The following is a 12,573-nucleotide window of genomic DNA, read 5'->3' on the forward strand; positions in this document are numbered from 1 at the left end:
TTCCCGCCATGAACAGGATGGCGGTAGGGGGTGTCTGAATCCCCATGGCGGCGGAGTGCGCTCCGCCGCCATGGAGGATTCATTGGGGCAGCGGTAAACCGGCGGGAGACCGCCGGTTTACCCTTTCTGACCGCGGCTGAACCGCCGCGGTCAGAATGCCCTCGGGAGCACCGCCAGCCTGGTGGCGGTGCTCCCGTGGTCGGTGACCCTGGCGGTCACCGGCCGCCAGGGTCAGAATGACCCCCATAATCAATCAACCGAGTAACTTCAAATAACTAACAAATGCTGCACATGAGAAAATCAGTATTCTATACTCTGAGAAAATGTGCACAATGTTGTTTTATATTAAGTTACATAAACCAGTAGCACAATTTGTGCCAAGTAAGAATAGAACGCCAAAGCAATAAAGCAAACGTGAAATTACCAGAAATGACATGTTAAGTCAACTTAAATACATTTATCTTGCCTACCGTCCAGACAGATTGTACCATTATGTAAATTACATTCTAAATACTTGTGCGAGCAATCATTATTCTTAATCATTTCTGCCAGAAGTAAAATAACGACTTTAAAACACATTGCATGAATTAATATCTTGCTGTGAAAGAAACTTGTGCACTTTTATTTGTCGTGCAGGGACCGCAGCCACAGAGTTTAAAGGCGTCTGGTCTGTGCCAGGAGAGCGGGCCCCCACCCCTGTGTGTACAAATGCCTCGGACCACATTGTGATCAGCTGTTCCGTCCGTTCACTTCACAGCGTAAGCACGCGGCTCTGCCATGACTCTGCACAGGGGGCGGGGAATGGTTTCTCTGCGACACCGGCCCGGAAACATCTGATCTGGGTACAACCAGGCTCGGAGCATACGCGCACCTGCTGCTCTTCTGGCTCCTACAACAGCAGGACTCCGGGCAGGCAGGAGGCAGCCGAGGGGACGGCGGCAGCTGTGGCGTGCGCGGTCCGGACACCAGAACTGGCGGGCTGTCAGCAGACGCAAGGGCAGGCTGGTAAGAGAGCAGCACCAGCTCAAAGAGGGTATGGGATGTGTGTCTCGCTTCAAGTTCGTTGCTACAACACGTAGGTGTACTTTTGGTCTCTGCCCTCCAGAGTATACCAAGTTGCTAAATTTGGCAGTGGGAGACTTGAGATATTTTCTCAGTTTACTCACGTGATTACATCGTGTGCGCCTAAGAAAACCACTGTTTTCCCCCTATTGTCCTAACTTGGTAATGTTCCTAACTTGGTAATGTCTAGGACGTCTAGTCTACCTATATTAAAAAAAAAAACTCTTGCCATTCCATTTAGCCTCGAAGTGCCACAAGACGATGCTGTTTACAGTGTTGTGTTGTTCAAAACCCGTAACTCACTGCATAGTTCTGCCGGAGATCTAGAAGGGTCTTTCTGAGATTTACCTCAGCACAGGTGATTCAACAGCGGACTTGTGACTGTTTTTACCGGGCTAAACAAAGGGCAGAGTACATCCACCCCCCTTTGGTAGGATGGGTTACTTGGCAGGTACCTGGACTATTCTCGGAATCTCAGTTCCCGAAGGTTTGTGTTTTAGTTTCTATGCTGCTCCCAGTCCCAGCGCGCTTTGAGCGCGCAGCGCCTTTAAGAGCAGGCGCCTTTGGTTAAACAAGTTTTACAAGTGCTACATTCACGTTCTTCGTTCTTCTAAGCGCCTAGAGGCGATTTAATTGGCTCTGTTGAACGCACACAAAAACATCGCCATGGTAAGTTTAAAAGGAACGCTTGTGCTAAAGAACCTATAAACTAGGAGAGATGGAAGGAAAAGAGCAAAGAACTGCCCGAAGTTGAAAGAATAGGCCTTTATTCTAGGTTCCGAATTACGCAGTTTTATCACCTCCACGTTGCATATTCTATTTCTGAGGGAGGAAGGTAGCGACACTGAAAAGGTACACCCATTAACTTACAGCACTTTACAGTATAACCTCCACGTGAAAGTGTCAATTTCTACAGATTCCACTAAGATTGGATAATTCTGAAATTTCATCAGCTCACTGTGACATGTAGAAAGATGTCCCATTCCCTAAATGGAAGATTGTCCTACGTGCTCCAGTCCCTACGTAGTTGTAAGTGTGGTCTATGGGTTGTGCTTCTGCAGCATTGATTCTGCATTTGGGTCTGTGTACTGCTGTCTGCAGGGCCTGGGGGCTGTGTACTGCTGTATGCAGGGCCTGGGGTCTGTGTGTACTGCAGGGGATGGGGTCTGTGTGTACTGCAGTCTACAGGGGCTGGGGTAATTGTACTGCTGTATGCAGGGCCTGGGCCTGTGGTCTGTGTGTACTGCAGTCTGCAGGGACTGGGGTCTGTGTACTGCAGTATTCAGGGCCTGAGCCTGGGGGCTGTGTGTACTGCAGTCTGCAGGGCCTGGGGTCATTGCACTGCTGTATGCAGGGCCTGGGCTTGGGGTCCGTGTGTACTGTGATCTGCAGGGCCTCCTCATTCATGGTCCACCTAGATATCTCCCTGGTCTGAGGCACTTCTCCCTGGGTGCAGTACTGTGGTCTGCAGGGGCTGGGGTCATTGTACTGCTGTATGCATTCTGCAGGGGCTGGGGTCATTGCAATGCAGTCTGCAGGGCCTGGGCCTTCGGTCTGAGTGTACTGTAGTCTGCAGGAACTGGGGTCATTGCACTGCTGTATGCAGGGCATGGGACTGCGGTCTGTGTGTACTGGGGTCTGCAGGGACTGGAGTCATTGCACTGCTGTATGCAGGGCCTGGGCCTGGAGTCTGTGTGTACTGTGGTCTGCAGGGCCTCCTCATTCATGGTCCACCTAGATATCTCCCTGGTCTGAGGCACTTCTCCCTGGGTGCAGAATTCTCAAGAAACCAAAGTCCATATGAAGCTCATCATTCAAGTTTTTGTCTTTGTGCTTTGGTACTTGTAGGCCTGCATTTCTAATGAGTCTGGAACAAAAAATACTAGAATGCCTGCAATAAAATGCTGAAATGGGGCAATTTTCCGCCATGGCTCCCTTTTGAACACACATTACATTTTCAGACTCCTATTTCTTAAGCCCTTTGTAATGATGGAAAAAACGAAACTAGATCCACTAATTTGCAAAGAGTTTTCTGCTAAATTGTCACCACTAACTGAAGGTGTCACACCTGGCATGGTGCTGTTTGGCAGATGCCTGCGTCAGGTCCAAGGAGATTATGCTTTGCCAGGCAGGTTGTTAGCCAGTTCGTTTCAATATCTTATAACGGATGTATTTCGCCTCTACGTGTCTTTTTAGTATGTTCTGTTTATTCAACACTCGTGCTATTCTTTAGGCGGACATTGCCTCATGGATCAGAGGCAGGTATAGGGCTATTCAGGGTCGGGCTTGGGCAGGCCGTAGCACCAGACACTAACACACAAGTGGCCATCGTTAGTGAATTAGACAGATAAAAATGTGTCGGGGTAAATTAGGGCAGATGTGACTTGTAAAGACACGCTAGATAAATTGCAGGATATATAAGATTGCATGGATTTCAGCTTGCAGCAGGCAATGTTTGTTTTAATATAAGGATGATCAACAGTAAAAACCACCGGCCAAGCAGACCATAAAACAGGCCAAAAACAGGCAAAACACCGGCTCACGCAGTGTCCTTTCAGACCAGCCACTCTCGCCCTGGCTGATTGCCTCATAGTCCAGTTCCACCCTGATGCCGTCCCATTACTGGCCCGCGCTGAAGCCGCACCTCAGGCGTTCTCGGCTACTTCTTAGTGCGGAAAACTGCTTTCGCTTCTCTGGTATGTGCTGTTCACCGCCGTCACCCCCCTCCTCGGAGACTCGGGGAGCCGAGCTTTAAGCTGTCTGTGAACGAAGTAGATGCGGTTACACAGCCGACGTGCCTTTTGGCACACTAGTTTCAGCTCATGACGCACTTTTAAAAAAAATAACCAGCCCGTTTAGATCTACGTACCTTTCTCACTTTTGCAGAAAGAGCCTGGTCAGGAAGCACTGCTTATGAGATCTTTAGAGAGATGCACCAAACACAGGGGTAGTACCCGGTGCCATTGGAATAATGCAGAGGTGAAAGAACACATTACGTGGCAGGGCTGACTAAATGAGTGGCAAGAAAATGCAGATTATAGTGTGTTCTGTAGTACATTCTCTCTCAATACTATCTCGAAATTTTACCATTCTGACATACATTGTTGTTACTATAGGGACCCAATTCGATGCAAAATACAAAGGTTTCTTAAGACAAACAAATACACCCAATCACTCTATCCCATTGGAAATATAATTCACCAACAGATGTATTATTTTCATTAATACTGTCCCGTCTAACCTCTGGAGTACAATACAGTGGTGCAGTCAGCAGAAAACGAGTCTACGTGTGTGCTCTTCTATTATTGAAAGGTTTCTCGTTTGGGTTTCAGAACCAGCCTTCAGCTTTAGGTTCATCCCGTGCCCAGGTTTTTGGCCTGTGGAATCATACGTTCTCATAAGAAACAGCCCCGCAAAGCAGTAATGTAACTTAGATGTGCATAATGTAATTATCTCACTATGTCTTTTTGAAATAACAGTGCCAGGTTTGCAACAGCTTAAATAATGTTAGCATTTTTGACGAAGAAGGAATCATTATTTCCTCCCTCATTGAATTATGTTGGCTAAGGATTTTTTTTTATCTTGCAGACAAAAGCCTGCCCCAGTCCATAATTTGGGCACATGAATACTGCTTGGGGAAAGGTTCGACCGCATCAACAGTAGCTTAAAACTAGAAAATGGCAATTATTGACTAGAAGAATATAGCAGCTGAGGGGTTGTGTTCTGTGAAATGTTGTGCAGCCAGTGTTGGTGCAAAGGATACATGCACTTTAGTAGGCCATGTCCCCGCTGTTGTGATCACATTCACAGCACATAGCGCAAGTGGTGACCACCTCTTCATCCAGAAGAGGTGACGTCATGTGCACTGTACTGTGGGAAATGTAGTCGCTTATCCCTTTCTGTGCTTGCTGTCACATACCTGAAAGGACTACATCTGCCAGGTACCTTCCCACTAATGAAATGTTGCCAGCATTTCGTGTCTCACTTTCCTCACACTTGGTGTGCAGCAGTTTTGTTAGGAGGGGATGGGTGGATATCTTCACTCCTGGAATCTGCACCTCTTGGTGCAGGCAGCTTACTTTCAATTCTCATGTTCTTTCCTTCCCGCATTTTGAGATCTCGACTGTCAAGGCCTGGTACATTCTGATAAGAGAAATACTGTTTTTCCAATAGCAATAATAAAAAGCACAAATCTTTCGTTCCTGCCACCCAGAATATACGTTTTTTAATGACACATAATCTGTTTTTCCTTCACCTGTATTTTAAAGTTGCGGACTGGATTGCGGGGTGGTGTGCCAGGAGCACAGTAAGTGACAAACGCACGCTTCTCAGTTTTCTATACTAAATGGCAAATTAACAATCTTCTGGGAATGAAACATGCCATTTAACAGAGCTAAGTATGAAATGGATACAATGCAGAATGGACAGTGGGTGATGAGAGCTGCCACTCACTGACTTTATGCATAAATAATCCTAGAAAGTCAAGTTTAAACCAGCAGGTCTCTACACATCACCGATCCCTATACCTACGAATAGCCTCTTTTCGTAGACTCCATGCTTCATTTGGTAGATTCCCTCTGTCACATTGAGGCCTACTTACAAATTTTCAATAGTAAATACCACCACATTAAGGTAGAATACATAAAATCTGGTAAACAAATGTAAGCCACGAAAAGGAAACAACAACACTTATTTAGTAATTTGAGCATTTGTCAAAGGTTCACTTACATTTTCATTTTAGCAGTAGTACAGACAGTTACATTTTATGGAAGAATATATTTTTGGTGATCCTCACGAGTGCTTAAGAAACATAACCTTTTGTGTGTTTTTTCCACAATGTCAAGGGTTATTATTATAGGTTCCTCTATAGGTCAGAACAAGTATTGGCAAAACCAATAAATCGGCTGTGATATGCTTATGCACGTAGTCATTTGATCAAGCCTTCATTAGCATATGTGTGCTCATTAAAGCCTGACATATGTCTTTGACAGTGATTGATATAATGTTTGTCCTCTTTGAGCTAGAAACATCATGTGTTGGGGTCTGCAAATAATGCAGCAAATGTTGACAAGTGTGTCAAATAGATCTTTCATAAGAAGACTGCACTGCCCCACCATTACACAGTTCCAGTGGCTCTGGAACGACCCACTTGAGTTAGAAAAGCATTTCCCCAATTGGAAAGTCTGGGTTTGCTCCTGAATTTATCTTTTTTTCCCACCAGTAAACATGAAATAATTTGTGGAAAAGGAAATTTCAGCAAGCTTTCCACATTTCTGGGCAAAGACGTGCTTTACTGGTCATAATCGGATGCTGTTTAGACGTGCTACAATATGTTAGTCAGGACCGACATGTGTGGTAACCGGGTGGCTTAATATTTTTAACACAAGGGGAGTTTACAGTCTCAGTCTAGTTGACCCCATTAGTGACGCTGAACAATGAGCTCTTCTCCAAGTAGCTTCTGACTGCACTATCGAGAATGTTCGTGTGTTGGTCTTGTTGTAGCAGGCCCTAGCTCGTTTCGTTTCGTAGAAGAATGTTTTGGTCCTGTTTTATTAAAAGATATGGCGAACAACTTATTAAAAAAGAAAATCCAAAACAATTTTTGGACTCAAAGGTGGCGTTTATTTTATTTTTTAGATACCTTTGTATATAAGCAAGACTTTCCTGAGCACCATGAGGTGCTTCATTATTGTGGTGAAGCTTTTGAGCACTCCTGGTTCTTGAAAAGATCTGGGGTCTGATGCACAAAGAGGGTGGTGGATGGAGTGTACTCTCTTGTATGGCATGAAGAACAGGTTCACTCTTTGCAGTGCCGGCCACAAACAATTAACCTGCTTAATATCAGTGAGAATGATGGAGGTCTACACGAGACAGCAGACCTCCTTCACAATACGCCTGCATTGCAACCCTGAACCTTATTGAGACAAGAGGCGTAATGCCATAATGCCATAAACAATGGCATATTGTTAATGTCACATCAGGGAGTGCGATTAGTGGGATCAGTCGCCCCTCCCAATGTACCGAGCCAGCACAGGAAAGCTTTCAAATATTGACAACTTGCACTTTCCAACTCATTAAAGTCATCTCTCGGCAGGCAGTAACCATTCTATGTTTTTGAAGTCGCACAATTACTGAAAGACATTTCTGCACCCCAAACCACTATGAGTTTCAGAGGGGTTGCAATGTGTGGATTCTGATTGGAAATTGCAATTACAAAATGCAACACACATTTGTGCAATAAAAATGTGTACTTTGGATTCACAAAGCCTTTGTGCATGAGGCCCCCAGTAAGTTTTTTTTTTTTAAACTTGGTGGCACAGATGAGAAACACAAACACCATTTAATTTGCATGTTGCGCTCCCTGATTGGTGAGCGATCTTACGTTATAGAATAGTTTGAGGGCATGGATGGTAGAACTTTCGATGAGATGGGTAATTCGTTTTTGTTTCTGCATTCCAGATCTTTGGACGGGATTGCACAATCAACAGCAGTCACCATAGATAGAGAGAGAGGGTGCCTTAATGAGATATGTCCCGGCATACAATAGAGTCCTGCACCAGGTTTCTTTGCCTTATAGACTATCCTAACAGAAACCCATAAAAAATGTCCCACATTTTCTACCTCTCATAAATAAACCACTTACCTAAACTTTCATTTCATCACATCTAGGGATTTTGAAGCCTCTCAGCTCTACTTTTCAACTGCCTGATCAAAACCCTACTATACCTGTCATCATAGAGCCTGTTTCTTCGACCTTCCTACCAGTCCAGTCCAGTTCATTTTGTCTTCCTTGAACTAGCTGTTTAATCTTAAATATCTCAATTCTCCTTCGAACCCGGTCTGCACCAAGTTGTCCTCTTAGGCTTACAGCCTTATTATACTGCAAAAAGTCCAAGGCTGGTCTTAACCCTCTGTCTTAGGTAAATCCTTCCGTATCTTAACTTCCCAATAAACAGCCTTCTAAGTTCTTCAGCTATCAAAGCCTGTACCTGCCAAACGTCTCCTTCTTTTAGTGTCCATCCCTGTGTTTTATGTTCTCAATACCCTCCCCCCACATCCTATTTGCAACATAAGAACCAGTTTTGGACTGCATGTTATGGCAGGCCACTGCTTGTGCGTCTGCCACTTTCTTTACGTTCTCCAGATAATTAAAGCAGGCACAGGGGGTTTCAAGAGAGAGAGAGAGGAGCAACAAAACGAGAGAGAGCTGAGAAAGAGATGCAATAGGAGGAAGGGAGCAGGGCTGGTCTGCATATTTTTGCCAAGGATGCTTTTGATTCCAGTCCACCCTGATCGGAATTTAATTTACCTCAATACCAAGCTGCTTCCCTTATGATCAGCTCCCTGTCTGCTTTTCTACCCACTTAACCAGTGAGTACCAAAATATCCAAAAAGGTTGTGGCATACGGGCTTCTTCTAACTGCATATGCACACAGCTCATCCTCCCCGAAGATCCAGCCACCACAAAAGCTAACTTTCACAGATGAATGATGAACATAGTGGACTTGATGAAGGACAACAAACTCAACACTGAAAAAATGGAAGCCCTCATCTTTGGGAACAACACCTCACCATGGCCTGGCACATGGGGGGCCCACAGAGCTTGGCATCCCCCACCCCAACAGACCACCCCCACAACCTTGGCATCATTCTGGATAGCAAGCTATCCATGAAGAAACAAGTCATTGCAGTCTCATCTGCCTGCTTCCACACCCTTCGCATGCCCCGCAAGATCTTCAGGTGACTCCCAGGAGACACCAGAAGGACAGTCCTTACCAGCATACTGGACTTTGGAAATACACCCTATGTAGGAATCACAGCACGCCTCATGAAGAGACTCCAGGCAATACAGAAATCAGCGGCAAGACTCTTGCTTGACCTCCTCAGAAGGACCAACATCACACCCCATCTCAAATAACTACACTAGTTCCCGAGTCAAAAGAAATGCCAGTTCAAGATGCTTACTAACGGCTACAATGCTCTGCACAATGAAGAACCAGCATACATCAACAAACGCCTGACCTTATACCAACTGACCAGACACCTCCGATCAGCTTCCCTCTCCCTCGCAGACAGGCTTGGAGCAACCTCCCCCTGCACCTCAGGACCGCACCATCACTCCAGTTATTCAGAAGAGAACGAAAGACTTGGATGTTTGAATGATCATTCCTCCATGCAGCAGCATAGAGCTCCAGCACCTAGAGACCCTCACCGGTGATTATGCTGCGCTCTGTAAATGTTTGATTGATTGATATGCAGGGTCGTAGCTTCATAGGGGTGTTTGAGATGTTACACCCACCCTTAATAAATGTATTTTGTGATACATTTTTGGGTAAAAGAGCTTTCAGTCGGGTATTGTGAGATGTTGGTCAGATTTCAGCAGGAATGTTTGCATAAACACAGACAAAAATGCACACACCCTCACTCTGTGTTTTGAGTCTTCAAAAATGTTGGTTGTTTTACAGAATGTTTTCTCTCTCACTACTCCCACCAAACCGCATTCCTCTGACTTTCCACTGCCCCTTGGGCCCCTCTCATGCACACTGCTTGTCCTATAATGGATTTAAACATTATGGCCCTCATTACGATTCCGGCGGGCGGCGGAGGCCGCCCGCCAGAATTCCGCCCTCCATAATACCGCTCCGTGGTCAGAAGACCGCGGAGGGTATTATGAGTTTTTCCCTGGGCTGGCGGGCGGTCTCCAAAAGACCGCCCGCCAGCCCAGGGAAAAACTCCCTTCCCACGAGGATGCCGGCTCGTAATAGAGCTGGCGGAGTGGGAAGGTGCGACGGGTGCTGTTGCACCCGTCGCGTATTTCACTGTCTGCAAGGCAGACAGTGAAATACATTTTGGGGCCCTCTTACAGGGGCCCCTGCAGTGCCCATGCTGTTGGCATGGGCACTGCAGGGGCCCCCAGGGGCCCCGCGACTCCCCCTCCCGCCATCCGGTTCCCGGCGGGAGAACCGCCAGGAACTGGATGGCGGGAGGGGGAGTCGGAATCCTCAAGCCGGCGCAGCAAGCTGCGCCGGCTTGGAGGATTCCTTGGGGGCAGCGGGAAACCGGCGGGAGACCGCCGGTTTCCCTTCTCTGACCGCGGCTAAGCCGCCGCGGTCAGAATGCCCCGCGGGGCACCGCCGGCCTGTCGGCGGTGCCTCCGCGTGCAGCGGCCCTGGCGGTTACAAACCGCCAGGGTCGTAATGAGGGCCTATATGCCAGACTGATTATCCAAAAATCTGAAGCTCACCCTCTTCCATATTTTACTGACCAAGCTACACCCCTGTGCATATGTCTCTTTAAATTGAATAAAAACAGAAAAAGATAAAGTCTACTACTGTCCACTGTAGGTGCACATATAACACATGTACATATTCTGTCTACACCTGCCTACTTATTTTACTTTTTCTATTTGCTTGATGTTTCACAATAACATTTCTAACAGTTCATTCCGCCTGCACTTTCTCTTAGCCCTGAGTGCAGTCTATCACATCAGGGGAAACAAGGACCCTATGACGTCTGTGCTGCCATAATATGGAATCTTGATAATGCACCTGGTCACCGGAGGGTTCATCTCTCAAACCAAGGAAGGAAATTTAGGATCAGCAAATCACAGTTTATGTCTCAGGAACATGGGTACTCTTTCTAGATAAGTCTGAGAAACCCACTGTTGTACTCTTAGGAGCTTTCCCAGAAGCTACCTTTGCAAAGGCAAGTTCAGGGTAATTGAAAGGGAATTTCTTGTAAGAAGCACAATACAAAATTCACAGAATTATTTAGGATTATGCCTGTTAACGTAAATGTAACCCACATAATACTTAAAATTCACTTTTCTCTGAAGAGTGCTCCTTGTTGGTTGCCAAGTATCTGACTGAAATCTGCTTTACTTAACAAGGCTGAATTATTTCTTTTGCGGGAGTTTATACCCTTTGCTCTTCCATAAAATAGACCAGGATGTCATACCGAGCATTTTTCTGCTATTATTGCAGATGGAGGAAAGGAAGTAATCTTGAAAGGTGGGTTTTAAACTTTTTGTAGTCCGGATTAAATAGAAAGTGAGCCTGCCTCTACAATTAGTCAATGGGATTTCACTCAGTTATAAAACCTTCCGAGGGTGTGGTTTACTGCACGTCTTTGTAAGACTCAATAAGAGTGTGAGTGTATTGTATGCAGGACTAGCAGAATAATGTGTGCCAATTGTTTATTCCTTACTAAGCTTTTACTGTGAAATGACGTAGCCAACATAGTGTTGTAATACCTTCTAAGTTACCCCGTTGACTCACCAGACACTCTAGAGGTCCCCATCAGCTGATTCTTTATCAAAATAAGCGAATGATGTAACCTCTGGTGAGAGTTGTGTGTAAATGTCATTGGTAGGTGAGCTTCTATAGTGATGTGGCCTAGCCAGTCAGCCTTAAAATGCACCATACTGTTAAAAGAGTGGATGGCCGGATATCGAGACTGTGGGCCTTGGCGGACTGGATTATCTGTCACACATGTGACGGATATCGCGTCCTCCTTAATACAGGCGCATTATACACTACGGCACTTGATTAAGGTGGCGGGATATCCGTCACGTTTATGACGCGTCTGCCACACTCTATATCAACCCCTAAGAGCCTGATTTGGAGTTTGGTGGATGAAATACTCTATCACAAGCGTGACGAGTATCCCGTGGTTGTTTTATCAGTACCATAAAATATAACGACCTTGTATTAAAGCGGACGGGATATTCGTCAGGGTTGTGACGCAGTAACCCGCCCCCCTCCCCCAATTCTAATTAAGGGGGTCATTCCTACCCTGGCGGTCCGAGACCGCCAGGGTAGGGGACGGAGGAAGCACCGCCAACAGGCTGGCGGTGCTTCTGGGGCTATTCTGACCGCGGCGGTAAAGCCGCGGTCAGAAAAGGGAAGCCGGCGGTTTCCCACCGGTTTCCCGCTGCCCCTGTGAATCCTCCACGGCGGCGCTGCAAGCAGCGCCGCCATGGGGATTCCGACCCCCTTCCCGCCAGCCTGGTTCTGGCGGTTTTCACCGCCAGAACCAGGCTGGCGGGAACGGGTGTCGTGGGGCCCCCTAACAGGGCCCCACATTGATTTTCAGTGTCTGCTTGGCAGACACTGAAAATCGCGACGGGTGCAACTGCACCCGTCGCACACCAGCAACTCCGCCGGCTCCATTCGGAGCCGGCTTCCTCGTTGCTGGTGCTTTCCCGCTGGGCGGGCGGGCGGCCTTTTGGCGGTCGCCCGCCAGCCCAGCGGGAAAGTCAGAATGACCGCCGCGGTCTTTTGACCGCGGTACGGTCTTCTGGCGGTTCCCGCTTGGCGGGCGGCGACCTCCGGCAGCCAAAGTAGGAATGAGGGCCTAAGTCTCTTAGTTGTCACTGTGGTCGGCGTTATTAGCCCCCCTCATGTCTGCAAATCCTCCAGGGCCATCCTTGCCGTACAGACGGTTGAGATGAGGGTTAGCAGGTGACTCGAAGCTAGAAGCCCGCGGCTTTAAACCTTTGTACTCTAGTAC

General features: G+C 46.9%; 1 protein-coding gene across 5 annotated transcripts in view; it reads left to right on the forward strand.

The window, feature by feature from the left end:
- Positions 1-757: 757 nt before the first annotated feature.
- The window catches only part of SAR1B (secretion associated Ras related GTPase 1B), a 258,431-nt gene continuing 246,615 nt past the window's right edge, over positions 758-12,573 (forward strand). For 3 of the 5 annotated variants that reach the window (XM_069199254.1, XM_069199253.1, XM_069199252.1), the window contains exon 1: positions 758-1,005. The gene's annotated coding sequence lies outside the window, so the exon portion shown is untranslated. The remainder of the gene's footprint in view (positions 1,006-12,573) is intronic. The other 2 variants (XM_069199251.1, XM_069199255.1) reach the window with 1 other exon arrangement.

Source organism: Pleurodeles waltl, chromosome 7 (assembly GCF_031143425.1).
Source record: "Pleurodeles waltl isolate 20211129_DDA chromosome 7, aPleWal1.hap1.20221129, whole genome shotgun sequence".
Lineage (NCBI taxonomy): Eukaryota > Metazoa > Chordata > Amphibia > Caudata > Salamandridae > Pleurodeles > Pleurodeles waltl.